We start from the raw sequence: 23,621 nt of genomic DNA, 5'->3' as shown, positions 1-23,621 counted from the left end.
ACTCAATGTGAGGCTGATTAGCATATGGATGGAGTGAGTGCCAAATGCTCAAGGTGAAAGGGACAAAATGTCAAATAACTACGAGTGATATGGGTTGAAGAGAGAGGGGGGAATATGGGACTGTGAGAGATGAGCATACAGAGGAAGGGAAAGGACTAGTGTTAGTTCGTGAGTTAATTAGTTAGTCAATTAACTTGTTAGTCAGTCAATTAGTTAGTCAGTCAACTAGTACATTGTTGGGGGGGGGGTGAAGGGAAGTACACTCATCTCTAATCTCCTTGTCCCATATTTACCTTCCCAACCCACCTCCCTCTGGCTTTACATTTCACAGTTCTTGTCCTTATCTAACATGTTTTATCACTTTCACCTTCAACCTATGTCACTTACTCCACCCATCACCCACTCACCTGTATCCACCCATCTGCCCATCACCCACTCACCTATATCCACCCATCTCCCACTCACCGGTATCCACCCATCTGTCCATCACCCACTCACCTGTATCCACCCATCTGCCCATCACCCACTCACCTCTATCCACCCATCACCCTCTCACCTGTATACACTAGCACTATCCTACACACTAGGGACAGTTTACTAAAACCAATTAACCTACAAATCTCCGAGCCTCTGGCCCACTGAGTCTGCACAATCCAGTGATTACCCCGTACACTAGCATTATCCTACACACTAGAGACAGTTTACTAAAACCAATTAACCTACAAATCTCTGAGCCTCTGGCCCACCGAGTCTGCACAATTCAGTGATTACCCCGTACACTAGCACTATCCTACACACTAGACAGTTTGCTAAAACCAATTAACTGAGCCTCTGGCCCAGCGAGTCTGCACAATCCAGCGATCACCCCGTACACTAGCACTATCCTACACACTAGAGACAGTTTACTAAAACCAATTAACCTACAAATCTGTGAGCCAGCCTACAGATGCTGCCTGACCCATCGAGTTCCTCCAACTCTGCTTTTATTGCTAAAGATCCAGCATCCAGAATTATATAACCCTTGACCAAAAATAAATAGGAAACCCCATTGTTAATCTTTCAAAATCTTATCCCCACTGAAACCAAAAGAGGGGTTGAAATAGGGGCCTTACCTTCACACCATCTCCATGAAGATCAAATCCAGATAGACTGGATAAGGTTGCAGGAACGTTACAGGGCGTGCAGCAGTTAACAATAACAGAGGAAACCCGACCGCAACAGGCCAGACTCTACTTTAATCGACAAAAACATTACATGAGACTTGTGTATCAGGAGAAGAGCAATGGGGAACAAGTTTATTCCATCTTACGCCAACATTTGGCAGAACGGGAAGAGACAGTCTAACCCCAGCAGACACTTCCAGCAGCACAGGTCCAGTCCTTGGAGATCCTGGGTGGAAACAAATACAAATTATTCAGAGAAAACAGATTGCAGCAACACAGACACTCGCCAAACCAAATATAGATTTAGACCAACTCTAAAGAACTACAGTAGGGTGAATGGAAGGGGCAGGATTAGTAAATTGTAATAAGACTCAAGAGCCATGACTATTAAACTCACTTTCCCTCAGATAACTTTAACCAAGGAATAACTAGGTCAGAAACAGTGCTGGAGGTACTCAGTGGGTCAGGCACCATCTGCCCGACTGGACAGATGTTTCTGATCAGGACCTTTCTTCAGAGTGATGGAGTTGGGAGAAAGCTGGAAAGAGATGGGAGCAGGACAAAGCCTGGTGAGTGATGCTGGATACTGTTGGGGGCTGATTAGCAGATAGGGGAGTAGTGACAAAGGCTAGAGGTGAAGAGGAGACACGTGTCAGACAAGAAGAGGTGTGACATGCAAAGCCAGAGAGAGGGGTGTGGGAAAGAGGGACAAGGATGAGCATACATTAGAGGGGAAAGGAGTAGGAGTGAGTGTTGAGTGAGGTGCACCAGGGTGGGGAGTGTAGGGAAAGAGGGGGTGTTCCTTCATCAGTACACTCATCCCCATCTCCAAATCACATTCCCTTTTACCCCTTCTGGTCCCATTGCACCCGGCCCACTGCACCCGGCCCACTACACCCGGCAAGCCGGCCCATTACACCCTCATACCTCGCTCCAGGTTTACATTTCACACCTCTGGAATGTTTTGTCATCTTTTCACCTCTAGCCTTTTTCCTTTTCTCCACCACCTGCCCATCATCCCATCACCTGTATCCACCCATCACTTCCCAAGTTTTGCCCCATTTCCCTTTTCCAACCTTCTCCCACTACTCCAGTCTGAAGGCTTCCAAGCTTATAAGTCATCTGTCCATTTCCCCCACAGATGTTGCCTGACCCGCCGAATTCTGCCAGCACTGTTTATTTGATCCATGGCATGGCCAAAACCCAGAATAAATCCCTGTTAGGATGAAGGCCAAGACAATGAGGAAGTGGGGAACCTAATGAAGGCAAGTGGATTTGGACAAGGGTAATGATCTCATGGGCCAGACCAAAGTGGCCGTTCCCCAGTCAAGACCTCAGATTGGACGAGTCTTCCTGTCACCGTATCCTCAAGCACAAGTACACACCACGCAAAATCCAGAGACAGATGGCAGCACCATCCAGTCAAGTGGTGTCAGGAGAAGGTGATCACTGGTATCATGCTGGCGGAGGTGACATGTGGAACCAATATCTCACCCCTCCCCCATACATCCCCTTCGCTGTCCTCACCCCCATACGTCCCCCACCCTGGAAGGTGATCACTGGTATCATGCTGGCGGAGGGGAATCCACCACATTGGCATGTGGAACCAATATCTCACCCCTCCCCCATACATCCCCCTCACTGCCCCCCCCCCATACATCCCCCTCACTGTCCCCACCCCCCATACATCCCCCTCACTGTCCCTACCCCCCCATACATCCCCCTCACTGTCCCCACCCCCCATACATATCCATCCCTGTCCCCACCCCCCATACATCCCCCTCACTGTCCCCACCCCCCATACACCCCCCTCACTGTCCCCCACCCACCCGACATCCCCCTCACTGTTCCCATACATCCCCCTCACTGTCCCCACCCCCCACCCCCGACATCCCCTCACTGTCCCCATCCATCCCCCTCACTGTCCCCACCCCCCATACATCCCCTTCACTGTCCCCACCCCCCATACATCTCCCTCTCTGTCCCCACACATCCCCCTCACTGTCCCCACCCTGACCAACATCCCCCTCAATGTCCCCCACCCCCATACATCTCCCTCACTGTCCCCACCCTGACCAACAGCCCCAGGTACAGGCAGAAACTCACTACTAAATAGAGACACAAGTACATACCAGTGGTCCCTGTTAAACTCCTTAAAGTAGGCCCAGGCCACAACTTTAGTGAATACACCCTCACGAGGGGGAGAACCAATATAATCTTTAAACTAAAGTGGGCCCCAAGCTGAGACAGGCTGAGCCCAATTAGAGAAAACAATTGTTAATCTTTCCCAAACCTTCATCCACACTGAAGCCCAAGAGAAGGTTCTAAACAGGGGCCTTACCTTTGTACCAACTCCATAACCATATTCACATAGACCAAGTTATATACAAAACAAACCAATGTCACGTTAGTGATTTGAAGTCTTGCCGACATCCTCCTTCACACTGGACACCTAGAGATTCCAATTGAAATTAAATGTCATGAGAAACAGGATCAGCCATTGAAAGGATTGTAGTGAACCCTACAGGGTAGCAGAATACATTGACTACAGTAATTCACTGGCACAGCAACATAAAACATAGACAACAGGTGCAGGAGTAGAGGCCATTCGGCCCTTCGAGCCTGCACCATTCGCCATTCAATATGATCATGGCTGATCATCCAACTCAGTATCCTGTACCCGCCTTCTCTCCATACCCCCTGATCGCTTTAGCCCCAAAGGTCACATCTAACTCCCTCTTAAATATAGCCAACGAACTGTGGCCTCAACTACCTTCTGTGGCAGAGAATTCCACTGATTCATCACTGTGTGTGTGAAAAAAAATGTTTTTCTCATCTCGGTCCTAAAAGGTTTCCCCCTTATCCTTAAACTGTGTGTGTGGCCCCTGGTTCTGGACTTCCCCAACTTCAGGAACAATCTTCCTGCATCTAGCCTGTCCAACCTCTTAAGAATTTTGTAAGTTTCTATAAGATCCCCCCTCAATCTTCTAAATTCTAGCGAGTACAAGCCAAGTCTATCCAGTCTTTCTTCATATGAAAGCCCTGACATCCCAGGAATCAGTCTGGTGAACCTTCTCTGTACTCCCTCTATGGCAAGAACGTCTTTCCTCAGATTAGGAGACCAAAGTCGTACACAATACTCCAGGTGTGGTCTCACCATTACCCTGTACAACTGCAGTAGAACCTCCCTGCTCCTATACTCAAATCCCTTTGCTATGAATGCTAACATACCATTCGCTTTCTTCACTGCCTGCTGCAATTTCATGCCTACTAGAGCTGTATCCAACTCTCTCTTCAATCCATCCAGTGATTTGGCCTCCACTGCCGTCTGTGGCAGGGAATTTCCACAAATAAGATTCCAAAGTTACATCCTTTCATTCGGACACTGTGCCCTCTGGTGCGAGACTCTTCCACTAGTGGAAACATCCTTTTAGTTTGGAGATACAGCACAGAAACAACACAATTCCAGTTGCACCAGAAAAAAAATCATCATTAAAAATCCTGGACACTTCAAATGACAACAATTGAAAGGAAAAGTCAGCAGAATTAATCAAAGATGCAAACACAATTCAGTAGAAAGCTGTATTGTTCTCACCGACCTCATGCCCTGGAGATGTAGATCCACATCAGACACAAGGGGAGACTCCCTGTCTCTACCCTGAGCTCTGCTCCCATCCACAGCCCAGGCCAACTACACTCAGACACTCCACAACTACACCTTTTGTACACAGCAGCTGACAATTTTCTAATCAGCTTCAATCAAGCCAATGGCCACATTAACCCTTCGCCCACCGGTGGCCAATCAATGTTTGTTGCACACATCATGATATCCACCTGGGGCAGTAGTTGTCTGTGGGACAATAATTGGCCAACACGCCCCAACTACACTAGTCCCACCCCGACCAACATGCCCCATCTACACTAGTCCCACCCCGACCAACATGACCCACCTACACTAGTCCCAACATGCCCATCTACAATAGTCCCACCCCGACCAACATGCCCCATCTACACTAGTCCCACCCCGACCAACATGCCCCACCTACACTAGTCCCACCCCGACCAACATGCCCCATCTACACTAGTCCCACCCCGACCAACATGCACCGTCTACACTAGTCCCACCCCGACCAACATGCCCCGTCTACACTAGTTCCACCACGACCAACATGCCCCGTCTACACTAGTCCCACCCCGACCAACATGCCCCATCTACACTAGTCCCACCCCGACCAACATGCCCCGTCTACACTAGTCCCACCCCGACCAACATGCCCCATCTACACTAGTCCCAACATGCCCCATCTACACTAGTCCCACCCCGACCAACATGCCCCATCTACACTTGTCCCACCCCGACCAACATGCCCCATCTACACTAGTCCCACCCCGACCAACATGCCCCATCTACAATAGGCCCACCCCGACCAACATGCCCCATCTACACTAGTCCCACCCCGACCAACATGCCCCATCTACACTAGTCCCACCCCGACCAACATGCCCCTTCTACACTAGTCCCACCCCGACCTACATGCCCCATCTACACTAGTCCCACCCCGACCAACATGCCCCATCTACACTAGTCCCACCCCGACCAACATGCGCCATGTACACTAGTCCCACCCAGACCAAGATGCCCCATCTACACTAATCCCACCCCGACCAACATGCCCCATCTACACTAGACCCACCCCGACCAATATTCCCCATCTACACTAGTCCCAACATGCCCCATCTACACTTGTCCCACCTCGACCAACATGCCCCATCTACACTAGTCCCACCCCAACCAACATGCCCCATCTACACTAGTCCCACCCAGACCAACATGCCCCATCTACTCTAGTCCCACCCCGACCAACATGCCCCATCTACACTAGTCCCACCCCGACCTACATGCCCCATCTACACTAGTCCCACCCCGACCAACATGCCCCATCTACACTAGTCCCACCCCGACCAACATGCCCCAGCTACACTAGTCCCAACCCGACCAACATGCCCCATCTACACTAGTCCCACCCCGACCAACATGCCCCATCTACACTAGTCCCACCCCGACCAACATGCCCCATCTACAATAGTCCCACCCCGACCAACATGCCCCATCTACACCAGTCCCACCCCGACCAACATGCCCCATCTACACTAGTCCCACAATGCCCCATCTACACTTGTCCCACCCCGACCAACATGCCCCACCTACACTAGTCCCACCCCGACCTACATGCCCCAGCTACACTAGTCCCACCCCGACCAACATGCCCCATCTACACTAGTCCCACCCCGACCAACATGCCCCATCTACACTTGTCCCACCCCGACCAACATGCCCCATCTACACTAGTCCCACCCCGACCTACATGCCCCATCTACACTAGTCCCACCCCGACCAACATGCCCCATCTACACCAGTCCCACCCCGACCAACATGCCCCATCTACATTAGTCCCACCTGCCCGCGTTTGGCCACTGTCCCTCCAAACCTGTCCTATCCAAGTGTCTGTTAAACGTTGAGATAGGCCCTGCCTCAACTACATCCTCTGGCAGCTCATTCCATACACCCACCGTGGAAAAGTTGCCCCTCAGATTGACATTATTAATGTGAACCATTTGTGCACAACTCTGCTGGTGTGAGTAATAAATGAAATGATAGATAGTGGTGGAGCGGTAGAGTTGCTGCCTCACAGCGCCAGTGACCCGGGTTCCATCCTGAATACGGGTGCTGTCTGTACGGAGTTTGCACCGTGACCTGCGTGGGTTTTCTCCGGGTGCTCCAAAGACCTGCTGGTTTGTTGGTTAATTGGCTTCTGTAAAATTGTCCCTAATGTGTGTATGATGGAGCTAGTATACGGGGTGATCACTGGTCGACGATGACTCGATGGGCCGAAGGGCGTGTTTCCGTGCAGTATCTCTAAAATCTAAACAATACCCGGTGACTTTGCCTCCACTGCCCTCTGTGGCAATGAATTCCACAGATTCACCACCCTCCGGCTAAAGAAATTCCTCCTCATCTCCTTTCTAAAGGCGTGGGTGTGAAAGGCAGAGAGGGTGAGGGGCCAGACGTGGGCACGTGGGACTAGCTTCGATAGGCATGGCTGTGTGTTTCTGTGCTGTGGGACTGACTGACGGGGCTCAACAGGGTAGTAGTTTGATGCTTCAGCCTGCAGCAACCCAGGAGAACTGTGTTCCGGATGCTTCATTAGTTTGTTGTTCTGTACATCGATCGGGAGGCGATGAAATCTCCAGTTCACACGCAGCCGCCAGAGCAAACAGTGTACATACAGTGGTGACAAACGCTGTAATAAGTGCAATATCCAGTGCAGAACAGTGTACATATAGTGGTGACAAACGCTGTAATAAATGCAATATCCAGTGCAGAACAGTGTACATACAGTGGTGACAAACGCTGTAATAAATGTAATATCCAGTGCAGAACAGTGTACATATAGTGGTGACAAACGCTGTAATAAATGCAATATCCAGTACAGAACAGTGCAAGATTGTGTTGCAGAAAGTCCGGGGTAGCACGGACGATAGGGGCCGAAGGGCCTGTTTCCGGGCAGGGCGACCGCCGACGCTGTCCGTGTGGAGTTTGCATGCTTCCTCCTCCGTGGTCGACCGGATGTGGGTCGGGGCATGGGAGGCGAGCTCAGCCTTCCAAGCCTCAATCCAAGCTCAGCCTTTCTCCCGTGCATCCTAGCCCCGACGGGCCGAGTGCCACATCCTGTGCATCCTAGCCCCGAGGGGCCGAGTGCCACCTCCTTCCTCCCGTGCATCCTAGCCCCGACGGGCCGAGTGCCACCTCCAGTACATCCTAGCCCCGACGGACCGAGTGCCGCCTCCTTCCTCCCCGGACAACAACCGAGGGGAAAAACACAGACAAAACCTCTTCCAATCACCCGAATCCCTCAGGGAACGCCCCTGTCCTGTCTTTGAAATCAAGCCGTCACAATTGTGCACGATCCGTCAGCATTATCCTTGTTTTAATAAATAGACACAAGCTGATCTAGTTCAAGTTGGAATTTATTGTCACATGCACCAATTAAGGTCCAGTGATATTTGAGTTACCACACAGCCACACTGAGTAAAAAGCAACAAGATACACAGCCACATAAAATAAAATCTAACATAAACAGCCACCACAGTGGAATCCACATTCCTCACTGTGATGGAAGGTAATAAAATTCAATCATCTTCCCCTTTTGTTCACCCGTGGTCGGTCGGGGCTGTTGAACCCTCCGCAATATCCGCTCACTCACTGCCGGCCGACACACGACAAAAAAGTCCCTTTAAACTTCCATGATCCAAAGACATCCTCATGAAGAAGGCCTACGCTTGGACAGATATCCAGCCAGAAGATGCGAAAGCATTGCTGGAGTTTGCGATATTTCATACAAGTATGAAAGAAATGACTACACTCTTAGACCACATGCAAGAAATGAATGTTGTTAGCAATATGAAAATGATCACTCTAAAACTGTCCTATAGACTTAGAGAAAAGATAAAGCTGGTCTGTTAGAGGAAAATGAGAATGGAGAGGCCATGCTTTCCGATCTGGGGAACCTCATAGAAAAGCAAGTACGGTTCACGTCAAATTTACGCTATGGGAATATTCAAGATCCTAAACCAATCGCTACTGTCAAAGGTTCTACCTTTACTAAAACAAAAGGAAGATCAGGACCTAAGGGAAGTAGTTTTGTTTCCGCTGTAAATACCTGCAGAAACGAAAGGCCTAAAGAAAAAAGATACATCTACTGTTAAACCAATATGGTTCTGCTTGTCATCCAATGAGAAGAAGATACATCTACTGTTAAACCAAGATGGTTCTGCTTGTCATCCAGCGAGAAGAAGACACATCTACTGTTAAACCAAGATGGTTCTACTTGTCATCCAGTGAGAAGATACATCTACTGTTAAACCAAGATGGTTCTACTTGTCATCCAGTGAGAAGATACATCTACTGTTAAACCAAGATGGTTCTGCTTGTCATCCAGCGAGAAGAAGATACATCTGCTGTTAAACCAAGACGGTTCTGCTTGTCATCCAGTGAGAAGAAGACAGAGGAATGACAAAGAGATGGCCCATGAGGGGAGAGAAGGGAAGGGAAGGGGGGGCTGCCGATGACTGGTCAGCTCAGACCTTGCATCTCATCCCAAGAATGGACACCACATTCTTGACAGGGCCAAGGAGAGCTTGTAATAGGAACACTTCTCCATCTGTTCCCCACCACGGATGGCTGACCTGCTGAGTTCAACCGGCACTTTGGTGGGGAATGGACAGGTGACGTGTTGGGTCTGGACCCTTCTTTGGACTGATGGACTCGGGGGAGAAAGCTGGAAAAAAGAGATGGGGTTGGGAGAGACTCCACGACTTGATTAGGAGGGGGGAGTCCCGTAATTTGGGGTCTGCATACAAGACAGACTTACGACAGTTCGGAGAGCTGACAACCAAACAAGCACAAAGCAAATGCACAATAAATCCACAAATCTATTTCCAAAGTCTCCGTTCGGTCTCAATATTTTTGTAGGAATACAGATTTCCTTGGACATGAGCCTGATGGGCTGAACGGCCTCTTCTGCGCTGGTTCATTCATTCTGATCCCTCAGATCTGGGTCAGAATTCAGTGTCTGCATTGCGACAGCTTCGTTTGAATTGTTTGTGACATTTCCTGTAACTTTCCGTGGATTTCTGCAGCTCTGTATCAAACAAGAGCAACACATATGTTTTAAAATAAAGAGTTTATCCTGCAATGATAAACAATAGGCTGGAAGTGATCGGTAAGAGGGAGTTTGGAGACAAAGTTGGGAACATTTACATGGCCATTTCATGTAAACATAAACACTCATTAGGAGAACGAGGAGTTCTGTAGCCCCATTGAAGGATGGATGTGTAGGCTTTGGAGAAGATGCAGAAGAGATTTACCAGGATGTCGTCTGCATTTGAGTGGGGAAAAAATCAACATTTATGAAGTTTTATGAAGGGTTGTGGTAGAAACAGCTCTTAGAGTGGCGTTTAAGAGGTTTTTAGATAGTTAGATAGGCTCATTAACATGCAGGGAATGAGAGGTTTGGATCATGATTTCATAGCAAAAGGATTTGAGTATAGGAGCAGGGAGGTTCTACTGCCGTTGTACAGGGTCTTGGTGAGACCACACCTGGAGTATTGTGTATTGTGTGGTCTCCTAATCTGAGGAAAGACATTCTTGCCATAGAGGGAGTACAGCGAAGGTTCACCAGACTGATTCCTGGGATGGCAGGACTTTCATATGAAGAAAGACTGGATAGACTCGGCTTGTACACGCTGGAATTCAGAAGATTGAGGGGGGGATCTTATAGAAACTTACAACATTCTGAAGGGGTTGGACAGGCTAGATGCAGGAAGATTATTCCCGATGTTGGGGAAGTCCAGAACTAGGGGTCACAGTTTAAGGATAAGAGGGAAGTCTTTTAAGACCGAGATGAGAAAATCATTTTTTTTCACACGCAGAGAGTGGTGAATCTGTGGAATTCTCTGCTACAGAAGGTACTTGATGCCACAGTTCATTGGCTATATTTAAGAAGGAGTTAGATGTGGCCCTTGTGGCTAAATGGATCAGGGGGTATGGAGAGAAGGCAGGTACATGATGCTGAGTTGGATGATCAGCCATGATCATATCGAATGGCGAATGTTGCAGGCTCGAAGGGCCGAATGGCCTCTACTCCTGCACCTATTGTCTATGTTTCTAAGTTTCTATGAGTAGGTAAAAGGAATTAGTTTAAGAGGTTTTTAGATAGGCTCATTAATATGCAAGGAATGAGAGATTTAGATCATGAGTAGGCAAAATGATTAGTTTCAATTAGCATCATGATCAACATCGACATTATGGGCCAAAAGGGGCCTAATTCTGTGGAACCCGGACGTGGCATTGAAGGACGAGAAGCTGAAGAAAAGAAGTCGAAGCCAAATAACCGAATGGAAACAAAACCAAAACGGCAACGAACCGAATGGCCGCTCTGCTGAAAAGTCAAATCATGGACATGACGTCGGCGGGGGTTGGGACTTGTCGGCAATTGTTCCAGACCCCCCGCGTCCATCACATCACTGGCCGGTGGAGACGGGAGGGTGGGGGTCATTTTCACACACACAAGCCATTGTTTGACTTTTCGGCAGCGGTCATTCGGTTATTTGGCGTTTCAGCTACGTTTCCATTCGGTTATTTGGCGATGAGGGATTACGTGAAGAACCCGCTCAGCGCGCAGGCGCGGCATACTTCCAAGCAGCGGTGTGGAATCACAGATAGACACAGTTATTTGAAGTAAACATAGTAAAGATAAGGATACATCAATTTATTAGTTTGATCCATGTAATGAGGGTGGGAGCGGAGGGCACGTAATCCCTCATCGTAACTCCTCATAAAATACAGATCAAACTTCAAACTGGTAAATTCTCGTTTAATCTTACTATTTTACTTCGGAGTCACGTGAGTGACTACGTGAAGATTTCAAAGCTCTGTGATTTCAACCCGTGTAACAGTTTCATTTCACTCACTGCCGAAGTTCTTGAGGGAGGAAGTGTTATCGTAATCAACCAATGAGTCTATTTGTAGAAAAACACAATGGTATTTTTTAAACAATAACAACAAAGAATTAAATTGCTCCCCTGGGCTTAAATTAAATATTTGCAGTTCGTAAATCTTTACTGCAAATAAACCAGGTTTTGCCAACGCCTTATTATAAAATTTCTGAAGGGACTTTCTGAACATGCTGTAGCCAGGATGTGGTCTATAGGCATGTCCATTCTTTAGCCGTCGACATGGATGCTGCCCTGGTGGAATAATATTTGTACATGTTAGTGTTTATCCAAGCAGTTTCTAGCACCTGCTTGAGCCATCTCGCAATGGTTTGGCTCGTCACCCGACCATAAGGCTTTTGTGACTGACCCACAAGGCTTTTCATCTCCCTCGAATATTTTGGTTGTGTCTATGTAGGATAGTAGGTGGGTCATGGCACATAGCCGTGGTTCTGGTGGGTAAGCCACGACTGGATTAGGTGTTCCTGGTCTACTCTGTTTGATCAGTCGCTGGATAACGACAGATCTGGTCTGGAGCTGTGATCATGTTGTCCAGTCGCAATAGATGTAGTGACTTGACCCTCTGAGCGGATACAAGTGCCATCAACATGAGCGTCTTTAGTGTAGCTTGCTCGATGCCGAGGGATCTGGCTGGTGGCCATTCCCTGAGATATGTCAGGACCACACTGATATCCCAAATATGGGTATACCTGGGCTTAGGGCTTGATATTGTAAATTCCCTTCATCAGTTTTACTACCAGTGGATGGGATCCCATCGCCTGTTGTCCTGGCGCTGGTTTGAGATAAGCAGAAAGAGCACTCTGCGCTGTGTTGATGGCACTGTAGCTGATCCCTACATCGTGGTGTAGATAGGCCAGGAACTCCAGTATGTTGGTGGCTGTGGCTGTTGCGTATGTTGTCCCTGTTTCCTGGCAGTACTTCTCCCTTTTTTGATGCTGGTTAAGTACTGCCTCTTGGTGGATGCCGACATGGTGGTGATGGTTTGTTTGGACAATCCCAGTTCCAGGTAAGGTCTGTTCAAACTTGCAACCCAGGCGTTTAATTTTCTCATGGCATGGGTGTTTAGCTTACCTGGTAGGTAAGTAGCTGATAGCCAAATATGTCTTTCGACACACCATTGCCAAATCATGTTGACCAATTTGTCGCATGATAATGATTTTATGCCACCCATATGGTTAATATAAGCCATCACCGTAGTATTTATCAATTTGTAACCGAACATGCAAGTGCTGCATATTAGATACATATGCTTTTAAACCATAAAAGGCGCCCAACATCTCTAGATAGTTAATGCCCAGTGTAAGTAGTAATGATGACTCTAGGTTAGTCCATCTACCATCTGTGCTGGATATGGAGTTAGTCGCTCCCCAGCCTTGAGCACTGGCATCTGTTTGAATAACTAAAGTAGGGTTAGTGATAAAGATAGGGCTGAAACTATGCCAAACGTTTTCTGCCGACCACTGTAGCTCTGATATTGCTTCAGTGGGTAATTTCATGACACGATCATAGTGACCTGTATGTCGTTTTATTGCCTGTACCTTTGCTCTCTGTAACATTTTGATAGTGCAAAGGTCCGAATTGTGTAGCCAGAAATGCTGCTACCATTTCCCCAATTACTCTTGCTACTTGTCGAATAGTTGGTCGCTCGTTGACCATTAAATTGTTGCATGATTGTGCTAATTCAACCATTTTTGCCTTTGGCAAGGTAACAGTCATATGGACTGAGTTAATTGTGAAGCCCAGGTGGTCCATGATAGTGCATAACTTAGATTTATCTGGATGTAGAACGAACCCCAGAGTTTCTAGGAGCTGTTTTGTAGCTGATACTGCTGCCACAGCCAATTCCATCATTTTCCCTACTATCAGAATATCATCCAGATATGCCATGACAATATGTTTTTGTTTTCTTAGTATTGCCATGGCTGGGTTCAATATTTTGGTGAATAATCTTGGGGCTGAAGTTAATCCATAGGGCAATGCTTTGTACCATCCAGATAAATGTGAGGTATCTGCGATGATCCTTGTATATGGGTACTAGATAGTAAGCATCTTTAAGATCAATGCTTGCCATGAAGTGTCCTTTGGAATTCAGTTGTTTGGCAGCAACAAATGTCTCCATTTTGAAATGAATATACTTAACAAATTTGTTTAGTGATGTTAAGTCCATGATGATGCGACAGCCACCATCTTTTTTGGTTTTAGTGAATATATTCGATACAAATTCCAAAGGTTCATGTTTGGTCTTTTCGATGACCCCCTTTGTGAGAAGTCTCACCAGTTCAGCTTGTCCCTCACGTTTCTCTTTGACGGAGGGAGAAATACCCTTTGGGGCCAATGTTGAACTGGCGACGTTTTTTCTGACATGAATTGTATTTTATATCCACTAATGCTGTTGAGTATATACTTGTCACTCGTGACCATACCCCATGCTTCTTTAAACAAGTGTAATCTCCCCCCTGTTAATAAAGCACCCTTATTCTCTATATGCTGGTAGGCACCAGACCCACCTACCTCCATGGTTATTGGCGATTCTGTTTCTTCATTTTCCTGAAGGTTCTGTTCTGACGTGCTGGCGATGTTGGGGGGAGGCGCATTTTGCAGGGGATCCGCTGCGGGCCCTGATCTAAAAAAGATCTTTGAGGATAATGTGCGGACCCCAAGCGTTCACCAGTCCCATATTGCGGACGTCGACTGGTGGATGCCGTGGGGTGCTGCCGCTTGGGTATCGGAGGTCTTGGTTTGCTCGTCCCGGGGCCTGCCCTCATTGGGCCGAAGGTTTTTGATGCTTCCTCCATCTCCTTCAGTTTTTTATTGAGATCTTTCCCAAATAGCAGCGCGTCCGTCTCCGCAGCTGGGGCTTTACACAAGCCAGCAAATTTGGGATTGAGGGCAGGTCTTATGTTTCCCTCCGGAGATTGTTGATCTCAAATTGTGTGGTACACATTAATGCCAGCACATCCTGCTGGCAGGTATCCATCTCAGTGGTCTCCACGGAACGAGCAAAGGCTGTGATGGCCGACGTCAGGAGCCTTAGGATCCGCTGTAGCTTGAGTTCTTGGGTCCGGATGTGTGACCCCACATGCCCCCAGATTTGGCTGTTGACACTTTTTACTTTGAGGGCCTCAGTTTTCTGGTGCTGTGTGTTGTTTCAGCACCTCAGCGAGCACCTTTTCCAGTAATGGTTTATTGGATAGATGGTTGATGCTGGCCGCCATTCTTGGTTCCAGCGGTGCTCCAGCCCGTGGGGTTGCTACAAAGCGGTCCATCACACCCAACAGCTCTTCTTGTTCCTGCACCCCTGGCATACTCCCGAATTCGTCCACCTGCCCCTGTTCCAGACCAGCCCAGCCCTGGTCACCAATGCTAGCCTCCAGTAATGAGGGAGCGGAGGGCAGTGTACAGAACACTGTGGAGGGGGTGCCTGACCTCCCTCCGCGAGAGCGCTCTTTCTGCGCATCTCGCTGGAGCTGCTCCAATAGCTGTTGGATGTAGCTCAGGCGGCTGTCTCTCCTCCATTTAGGTGGAGACATGTCCCCGTCCGACGAATCGGACGCCACCGGCCGGATGCCTGTTCGGATGGCTAGACATCCAGCCCGTAGTTCAGGCACTAGTGGGATTGGGCTCGGCGCGGTGATGGGGATAGCGGTGCGCCCGGTTATTGTTCCTACCGCCTTCTTCTAGAGCTTTTCCAGCGGCTCAGGCGGCTCTCTCTCCCCCCGTGCGGGTGGAGAGACGTCCCGTCCCAAATTGGGAACACCTGCCGGATGCCTCTTCGGGTGGCTATGCATCCAGCCCGCTGCTCAGGTACTAGCGGGCTGGGCTCGGCGTTGGGGATTTACGGAACCCGGGTAAACGCTCCTACCGCTTGTTGCTGCCCCCCTCCCCGACGGAAAACGTTCCTCTTCGAACGGGGGGCAGTTTTGTTCCAGAGCCTTTTTCTCTGCCTGTAAAACACAAGCAGAAAAAAAGGCTCCCCTGTAAAAGAAACCCGACCTCAGGGTACTCACCTGACGGTCCGTTTCATTCTGTAGCTGGAGCGCCTAAGTCCCGCTGCGGCCGCTGTTGCACTGCTGGCGTAATGCCGCGCCTGCGCGCTGAGCGGGTTCTTCACGTAGTCACTCGCGTGACTCGGAAGTAAAATGTAAATCTGTATCAGAGAGACAGAGGATAACTCCTTTCAGTATTACAGTTACTGTGCCATACACAGATTCTCAACCATATTCTTATAAACATTCGTGGTGTTTTGTTCAACTGATCAAGTTTCAAATGTAACATCTTTCATGAATTCCGCACTAAACTCATCAGACCTTTATAAAATACAATGTGCTGTACGGCAGTAAATTGCAGTGAAGTTTGGATATTCCACTCTACATTTCAACATGAGGTTGGCCCCCACACCCGGACTGTCCAGGAATGTCCCAGGATGGAATGAAACCTCCCGGAGACTCCCGAGAGCGGTGTGGGAAGTGAATGTCTATGTCAGTCTGCAGGAGGTGGTTCAGGTTCGGGTTCGGGTTCAGGTTCGGGTTCGGGTTCGGGTTCAGCTTCAGCTTCAGGTTCAGGTTCGGGGTCAGGTTCGGGTTCAGGTTCAGGTTCGGGTTCGGGTTCAGGTTCGGGTTCGGGTTCAGGTTCGGGTTCGGGTTCAGGTTCGGGTTCGGGTTCAGGTTCGGGTTCGGGTTCAGGTTCGGGTTCAGGTTCGGGTTCGGGTTCAGGTTCGGGTTCAGGTTGAGGTTCAGGCTGTGGACAGAAGCAGCCCAGAGGATGCCTGCACGGGGACTGACCCGGACACGTTGGCACTTCAAGTGGATCGACTCATTCCCATTATTCCCACCATCCCTCTCCCATTCACACCCATTGATTCCCTGTCCTTCCCTGTTCCCGGGTCCTGCTCCCAGCTGAATGCTGATCCCAAGCCCGAGTCTGCAGCATCTGGAATCACTTCAAGCAACACCAGACTCGGAGAGAAGGGTCAATGTGGGGAGAGGGGTTGGATTGTTGTTCAGTGTTGATGTGTGTGTCGGGACCCCCAGTGTGAGTGTGAGCAACAAGTGCTGGTGACTACACTTTCTATCTGACACTTTGACGTGAGTCCTGTATCAGTATCTCAGTCTCATTCCCGATGTTGGGGAAGTCCACAACTAGGGGTCACAGCTTAAGGATAAGAGGGAAGTATTTTAGGACCGAGATGAGAAAATCATTTTTTTCACACACAGAGATTGGTGAAGGTAGTTGAGGCCACAGTTCATTGGCTATATTTAAGAAGGAGTTAGATGTGGCCCTTGTGGCTAAAGGGATCAGGGGGTGTGGAGAGAAAGCAGGTACAGGATACTGAGTTGGATGATCAGCCATGATCATATCGAATGGCGAATGGTGCAGGCTCGAAGGGCCGAATGGCCTCTACTCCTGCACCTATTGTCTATGTTTCTATGTTTTTATGAGTAGGTAAAAGGAAATAGTATAAGAGGTTTTTAGATAGGCTCATTAATATGCAGGGAATGAGAGATTTAGATCATGAGTAGGCAAAATCAGTATGTGGGAGGTCAAGGACACCGCCGGTGCCTCTGGCTGCTACAAATGCGAGAAGTGCATCCAGGTAGAGCTCCTGAAGGGCCGTGTTGGGGAACTGGAGAAGCAAGTGGATGACCTCCGGTTCGTCCGAGAAACGGAGTCGTTCCTCGACAAGTCCTACAGTACGATTGTTACACCTAAGGTACTGGAAGAGAGAAGGTGGGAGACAGTGAGAACGAGAGGGAAGCATGGAATGCCAACGTCCCCGGGTGTTGTACCTCTTGTGAACAGGTTCACCCACTTATAAGCTGTCGGTACAGAAGAGGTGTTTACACTGGGCGGCGGACTGGCTTGTGATGCGAATAGGGCTGTTGAGCCCAAACCAAAAAGGCCTAAGGCAGGCAACGCCATTGTAGTGGGAGACTCCATTGTGAGAGGTACGGACAGGGGTTTCTGCGGCAACAGACGGGATGCGAGGATGGTGTGCTGCCTTCCTGGTGCCAGGATCCAGGATGTCACGGACAGAGTGCAGAAAATCCTCAAGGGCGAAGGTGAACATCCAGAAGTGGTAGTGCATGTCGGCACAAACGATGTCGGAAAGAAGGGGATGAATATTCTGCAGCGTGACTTTAGAGAGCTCGGAAAAATGCTGAAAAGCAGGACCTCCAGGGTTGTTATCTCCGGTTTGCTTCCAGTTCCTCGTGCTGGCGAGAGCAGGAACAGGGAGATACGGGACCTGAACGTGTGGCTGAGGAACTGGTGCACGGGGCAGAGATTTAGATTCTTAGATCACTGGGATCTGTTTTGGGATAAGGGGGAACTGTACAAAAGGGACGCATTGCATCTTAACAGGTGTGGGACCAGCATTCTGGCAGGCAGGTTTGCCACTGCTACACGGGTGGTTTTAAACTGAATAAGGGGGGTGGGGTGTCGAATGGGCTAGTGGAGGATGGAGTTAAAGGGAAATGGTTTCTTTAATGTGTGAGCGTAGAGACAGAGGGGTGTAAAATCAGGGTAGAAGCAATAGGTAGCAAGGTGAAAAGTAAAAGGGGCAAGCCGGAAAATCCAGGGCAAAAATCAAAAAGGGCCACTTTTCAACAAAATTGTATAAGGGGTAAGAGTGTTGTAAAAACAAGCCTGAAGGCTTTGTGTCTCAATGCAAGGAGCATTCGTAATAAGGTGGATGAGTTGAATGTGCAGATAGCTATTAATGACTATCATATAGTTGGGATCACGGAGACATGGCTCCAGGGTGACCAAGGCTGGGAGCTGAACATCCAGGGATATACAATATTCAGGAGGGATAGAAAGAAAGGAAAAGGAGGTGGGGTATCGTTGCTGATTAGAGAGGAGATTAACGCAATGGAAAGGAAGGACATTAGTTTGCAGGATGTGGAATCGGTATGGGTAGAGCTGCGAAACACTAAGGGGCAGAAAACGCTGGTGGGTGTTGTGTACAGGCCACCTAACAGTAGTAGTGAAGTTGGAGATGGTATCAAACAGGAAATTAGAAATGCGTGCGACAAAGGCAAAACCGTTATAATGGGTGACTTCAATCTACATATAGTTTGGGTGAATCAAATTGGCAGGGGAGGTGAGGAAGAGGATTTTTTGGAATGTATGCGGGATAGTTATCTAAATAAACATGTAGAGGAACCAACGAGAGAGCAGGCTATTTTAGACTGGGTATTGAGTAATCAGGAAGGGTTAGTTAGCAGTCTTGTTGTACGTGCCCCCTTGGGCAAGAGTGACCATAATATGGTTGAGTTCTTCATTAGAATGGAGAGTGACATTGTTAATTCAGAAACAATGGTTCTGAAATTAAAGAAATGTAACTTTGAGGGTATGAGACGTGAATTGGCCAAGATTGACTGGCAATTAATTCTAAAAGGGTTGACGGTGGATATGCAATGGAAGACATTTAAAGATTGCATGGATGAACTACAAAAATTGTTCATCCCAGTTTGGCAAAAGAATAAATCAGGGAAGGTAGTGCATCCGTGGATAACAAGGGAAATCAGGGATAGTATCAAAGCGAAGGATGATGCGTACAAATTAGCCAGAAAAAGCAGCATACTGGGAGAAATTCAGAGACCAGCAGAGGAGGACAAAGGGCTTAATTAGGAAAGGAAAAATAGATTATGAAAGAAAACTGGCAGGGAACATAAAAACTGACTGCAAAAGTTTTTATAGATATGTGAAAAGAAAGAGATTAGTTAAAACAAATGTAGGTCCCTTGCAGTCAGAAACAGGTGAGTTGATCATGGGGAACAAGGATATGGCGGACCAATTGAATAACTACTTTGGTTCCGTCTTCACTAAGGAAGACATAAATAATCTGCCGATTATAGCAGGGGACCGCAGGTCAAAGGAGTTGGAGGAATTGAGTGAAATCCAGGTTAGCCGGGAAGTGGTGTTGGGTAAATTGAATGGATTAAAGGCCGATAAATCCCCAGGGCCAGACAGGCTGCATCCCAGAGTACTTAAGGAAGTAGCTCCAGAAATAGTGGATGCATTAGTAATAATCTTTCAAATCTCTTTAGATTCTGGAGTAGTTCCTGAGGATTGGCGGGTAGCAAACGTAACCCCACTTTTTAAGAAGGGAGGGAGAGAGAAAATGGGGAATTACAGACCAGTTAGTCTAACATCGGTAGTGGGGAAACGGCTAGAGTCAGTTATTAAAGATGGGATAGCAGCACATTTGAAAATTAGTGAAATCATTGGACAAAGTCAGCATGGATTTATAAAAGGTAAATCATGTCTGACGAATCTTATAGAATTTTTAGAGGATGTAACTAGTAGCGTGGATAGGGGAGAACCAGTGGATGTGGTGTATCTGGACTTCCAGAAGGCTTTCGACAAGGTCCCACATAAGAGATTAGTACACAAACTTAAAGCACACGGAATTGGGGGTTCAGTATTGATGTGGATAGAGAACTGGCTGGCAAACAGGAACAAAAGAGTAGGAGTAAACGGTTCCTTTTCACAATGGCGGGCAGTGACTAGTGGGGTACCGCAAGGCTCAGTGCTGGGACCCCAGCTATTTACAATATATATTAATGATCTGGATGAGGGAATTGAAGACAATATCTCCAAGTTTGCTGATGACACTAGGCTGGGGGCAGTGTTAGCTGTGAGGAGGATGCTAGGAGACTGCAAGGTGACTTGGATACGCTGGGTGAGTGGGCAAATGTTTGGCAGATGCAGTATAATGTGGATAAATGTGAGGTTATCCATTTTGGTGGCAAAAACAGTAAAGCAGACTATTATCTAAATGGTGGCCGACTAGGAAAAGGGGAGATGCAGCGAGACCTGGGTGTCATGGTACACCAGTCATTGAAAGCAGGCATGCAGGTGCAGCAGGCAGTGAAGAAAGCGAATGGTATGTTAGCTTTCATAGCAAAAGGATTTGAGTATAGGAGCAGGGAGGTTCTACTGCAGTTGTACAGGGTCTTGGTGAGACCACACCTGGAGTATTGCGTACAGTTTTGGTCTCCAAATCTGAGGAAGGACATTATTGCCATAGAGGGAGTGCAGAGAAGGTTCACCAGACTGATTTCTGGGATGTCAGGACTGTCTTATGAAGAAAGACTGGATAGACTTGGTTTATACTCTCTAGAATTTAGGAGATTGAGAGGGGATCTTATAGGAACTTATAAAATTCTTAAGGGGTTGGACAGGCTAGATGCAGGAAGATTGCTCCCGATGTTGGGGAAGTCCAGGACAAGGGGTCACAGCTTAAGGATAAGGGGGAAATCCTTTAAAACCGAGATGAGAAGAACATTTTTCACACAGAGAGTGGTGAATCTCTGGAACTCTCTGCCACAGAGGGTAGTCGAGGCCAGTTCATTGGCTATATTTAAGAGGGAGTTAGATGTGGCCCTTGTGGCTAAGGGGATCAGAGGGTTTGGAGAGAAGGCAGGTACAGGATACTGAGTTGGATGATCAGCCATGATCATATTGAATGGCGGTGCAGGCTCGAAGGGCCGAATGGCCTACTCCTGCACCTAATTTCTATGTTTCTATGTTTCTATGTGATCACTGGTATCATGCTGGCGGAGGGGAATCCACCACATTGGCATGTGGAACCAATATCTCACCTCCCCCCATACATCCTCCACCTCCCATACATCCCCCTCACTGTCCCCACCCTGGAAGGTGATCACTGGTATCATGTTGGCGGAGGGGAATCCACCACATATTGGCATGTGGAAACAATATCTCACCCCCATACATCCCCCTCACTGTCCCCACCCTGACCAACAGCCCCAGGTACAGGCAGAAACTCACTACTAAATAGACACAAGTACATACCAGTGGTCCCTGTTAAACTCCTTCAAGTAGGCCCAAACCACAACTTTAGTGAATAAACCCTAATGAGGGCGAGGGGCAATGTAATCTTTAAACTAAAGTGGGCCCCAAGCTGAGACAGGCTGAGCCCAATTAGAGAAAACAATTGTTAATCTTTCCCAAACCTTCACCCACACTGAAGCACAAGAGAAGATTCTAAACAGGGGCCTTACCTTTGTACCAACTCCATAACCATATTCACATAGACCAAGTTATATACAAAACAAACCAATGTCACGTTAGTGATTTGAAGTCTGCTGACATCCTCCTTCACACTGGACACCTAGAGAGGAAGAGATTCCAATTGAAATTAAATGTAATGAGAAACAGGATCAGCCATTGAAAGGATTGTAGTGAATCCTACAGGGTAGCAGAATACATTGACTACTGTAATTCACTGGCACAGCAACATGCCAGCTTTGTTGAAGGGCAGCACAGTGGCACAGCGGTAGAGTTGTTGCCTTACAGCGCCAGAGACATGGTTTCTGTACGGAGTTTGCACGTTCTCCCACTGACCAAGTGGGTTTTCTCAGAGATCTTCACTTTCCTCCCACTATCCAAAGATGTGCAGGTTTGGAGGTTAATTGACTTGGTATAAATGTAACTTTGTCCCTAGTGCGTGTAGGATAGTATTAATGTGCGGGGATCCTTCTTCAGACTGATGGAGTAGGGTAGAGAAAGTGGAAGTGAAACTAAAATTAATTGGTCACCTTCACAAAAGAGCAGAGAGGAGAGGAAATGGATTCTGGCAACAAACGCACTCAAACCAAATGTAGATTTAGACCAATTCCAAAACTACAGTCGCGTGAATGCCAGGATTGATAATTTGTAATGAGACTTCATGTGTCATCAACATTAAACTACTTTCCCTGCAACAGCAGCCAACTAGGGTTACTTTAACCAGGGAATGTAACCTGGTCCAAAACAAAGTGCTGTAGGTACGAGGCAGATCAGGCACCATCTACCCAACCACAAAGGGAATGGACAGATGCTGTCGTTTCCTGTTGGGACCCTTTCAGACTGATGGAGTCGGGCAGAGAAAGTGGGAAAGAGGTGGGAGCAGGACAAAGCCTGTTATGCGATTCGTGGATACAGGGGAGAGGGGGTGATGGGTTGTGACATTGGCTAGAGGTGACAAGGAGACAAAAGGTGCAACAGATGAGAAGAATGAAATATAAAGCTGGAGGGAGGGATACTGGTGGAAGGGGATAGAGTGAAATATGAGACTGGTTTGGGAGGTGAGCATACAGAGGGAAGGAGCAGAGTGACCAAGGTGTTGAGGGAAGTGTTCACACCATGGTGGGGGAGCAGGGAAAGAGGGGTTTCCATCATCAGGATGGGGGGTGCAGGGAAAGAGGGGGTTCCCATCACCAGGATGGGGGGGTGCAGGGAAAGAGGGGGTTCCCATCACCAGGGTGGGGGGGGGGGGCAGGGAAAGAGAGGGTTCCCATCACCAGGGTGGGGGTACAGGGAAAGAGGGGGTTCCAATCACCAGGGTGGGGGGGGGTGGGGGTGCAGGGAAAGAGGGGGTTCCCATCACCAGGGTGGGGGGGGGGGGGGTGTTTGTTAAAGAGGGGGTTCCCATCACCAGACCCAATTAGGGAATATAACTAGGTCTAAAAACAAAGAGCGGGCGGTACTCAGCAGATGAGGCAGCATCTTTGTCACCACAAAGTGAATGAACAAGTATCATTTAGATCAGGACCCTTCTTCAGATTGAAGATGCAGATGGGGAGAATGTTGAAGAGATGAGGTGGGCCAAACCCTTGCAACTGGTAGATGGATATAGGCACTTTGTACCTATCCATGTCCCCCACAGATGCTGCCTGACCCGCTGAGTTACTCCAGCACTATGTGAAACGTCACTTATCCATGTTCTCCACAGATGCTGCCTGACCTGCTGAGATACTCCAGCACTTTGTGTCTTGTTTTGTAAACCAGCATCTGCAGTTCCTTGATTTTCATCCCAAATCTTCCCTGGTTTCAGGGCTTTTACTAAGTTTGGCATCTGGGCAATGGATGCAT

General features: G+C 48.2%; 1 long non-coding RNA gene across 2 annotated transcripts; it reads right to left on the bottom strand.

Annotated features, from left to right (window-relative positions):
• Positions 1 to 1,278: 1,278 nt before the first annotated feature.
• On the bottom strand, positions 1,279 to 21,877 carry LOC116977634. 2 transcript variants are annotated; one of them, XR_004413270.1, is made up of 2 exons: positions 21,826 to 21,877; positions 1,279 to 1,389 (listed from the first exon to the last, which is right to left on the bottom strand). It is a non-coding gene; the product is annotated as an uncharacterized LOC116977634 (long non-coding RNA). The 2 variants fall into 2 exon arrangements; XR_004413276.1 differs by lacking the exon at positions 21,826 to 21,877 and adding an exon at positions 3,561 to 3,586.
• Between the last annotated feature and the right edge of the window lie 1,744 nt (positions 21,878 to 23,621).

The sequence above is a fragment of the Amblyraja radiata genome, chromosome 1 (genome assembly GCF_010909765.2).
Source record: "Amblyraja radiata isolate CabotCenter1 chromosome 1, sAmbRad1.1.pri, whole genome shotgun sequence".
In the NCBI taxonomy this organism is placed as follows: Eukaryota; Metazoa; Chordata; class Chondrichthyes; order Rajiformes; family Rajidae; genus Amblyraja; species Amblyraja radiata.
The sequence above is the reverse complement of the archived record's forward strand: the minus strand, read 5'-3'. Positions and strand labels throughout refer to the sequence as shown.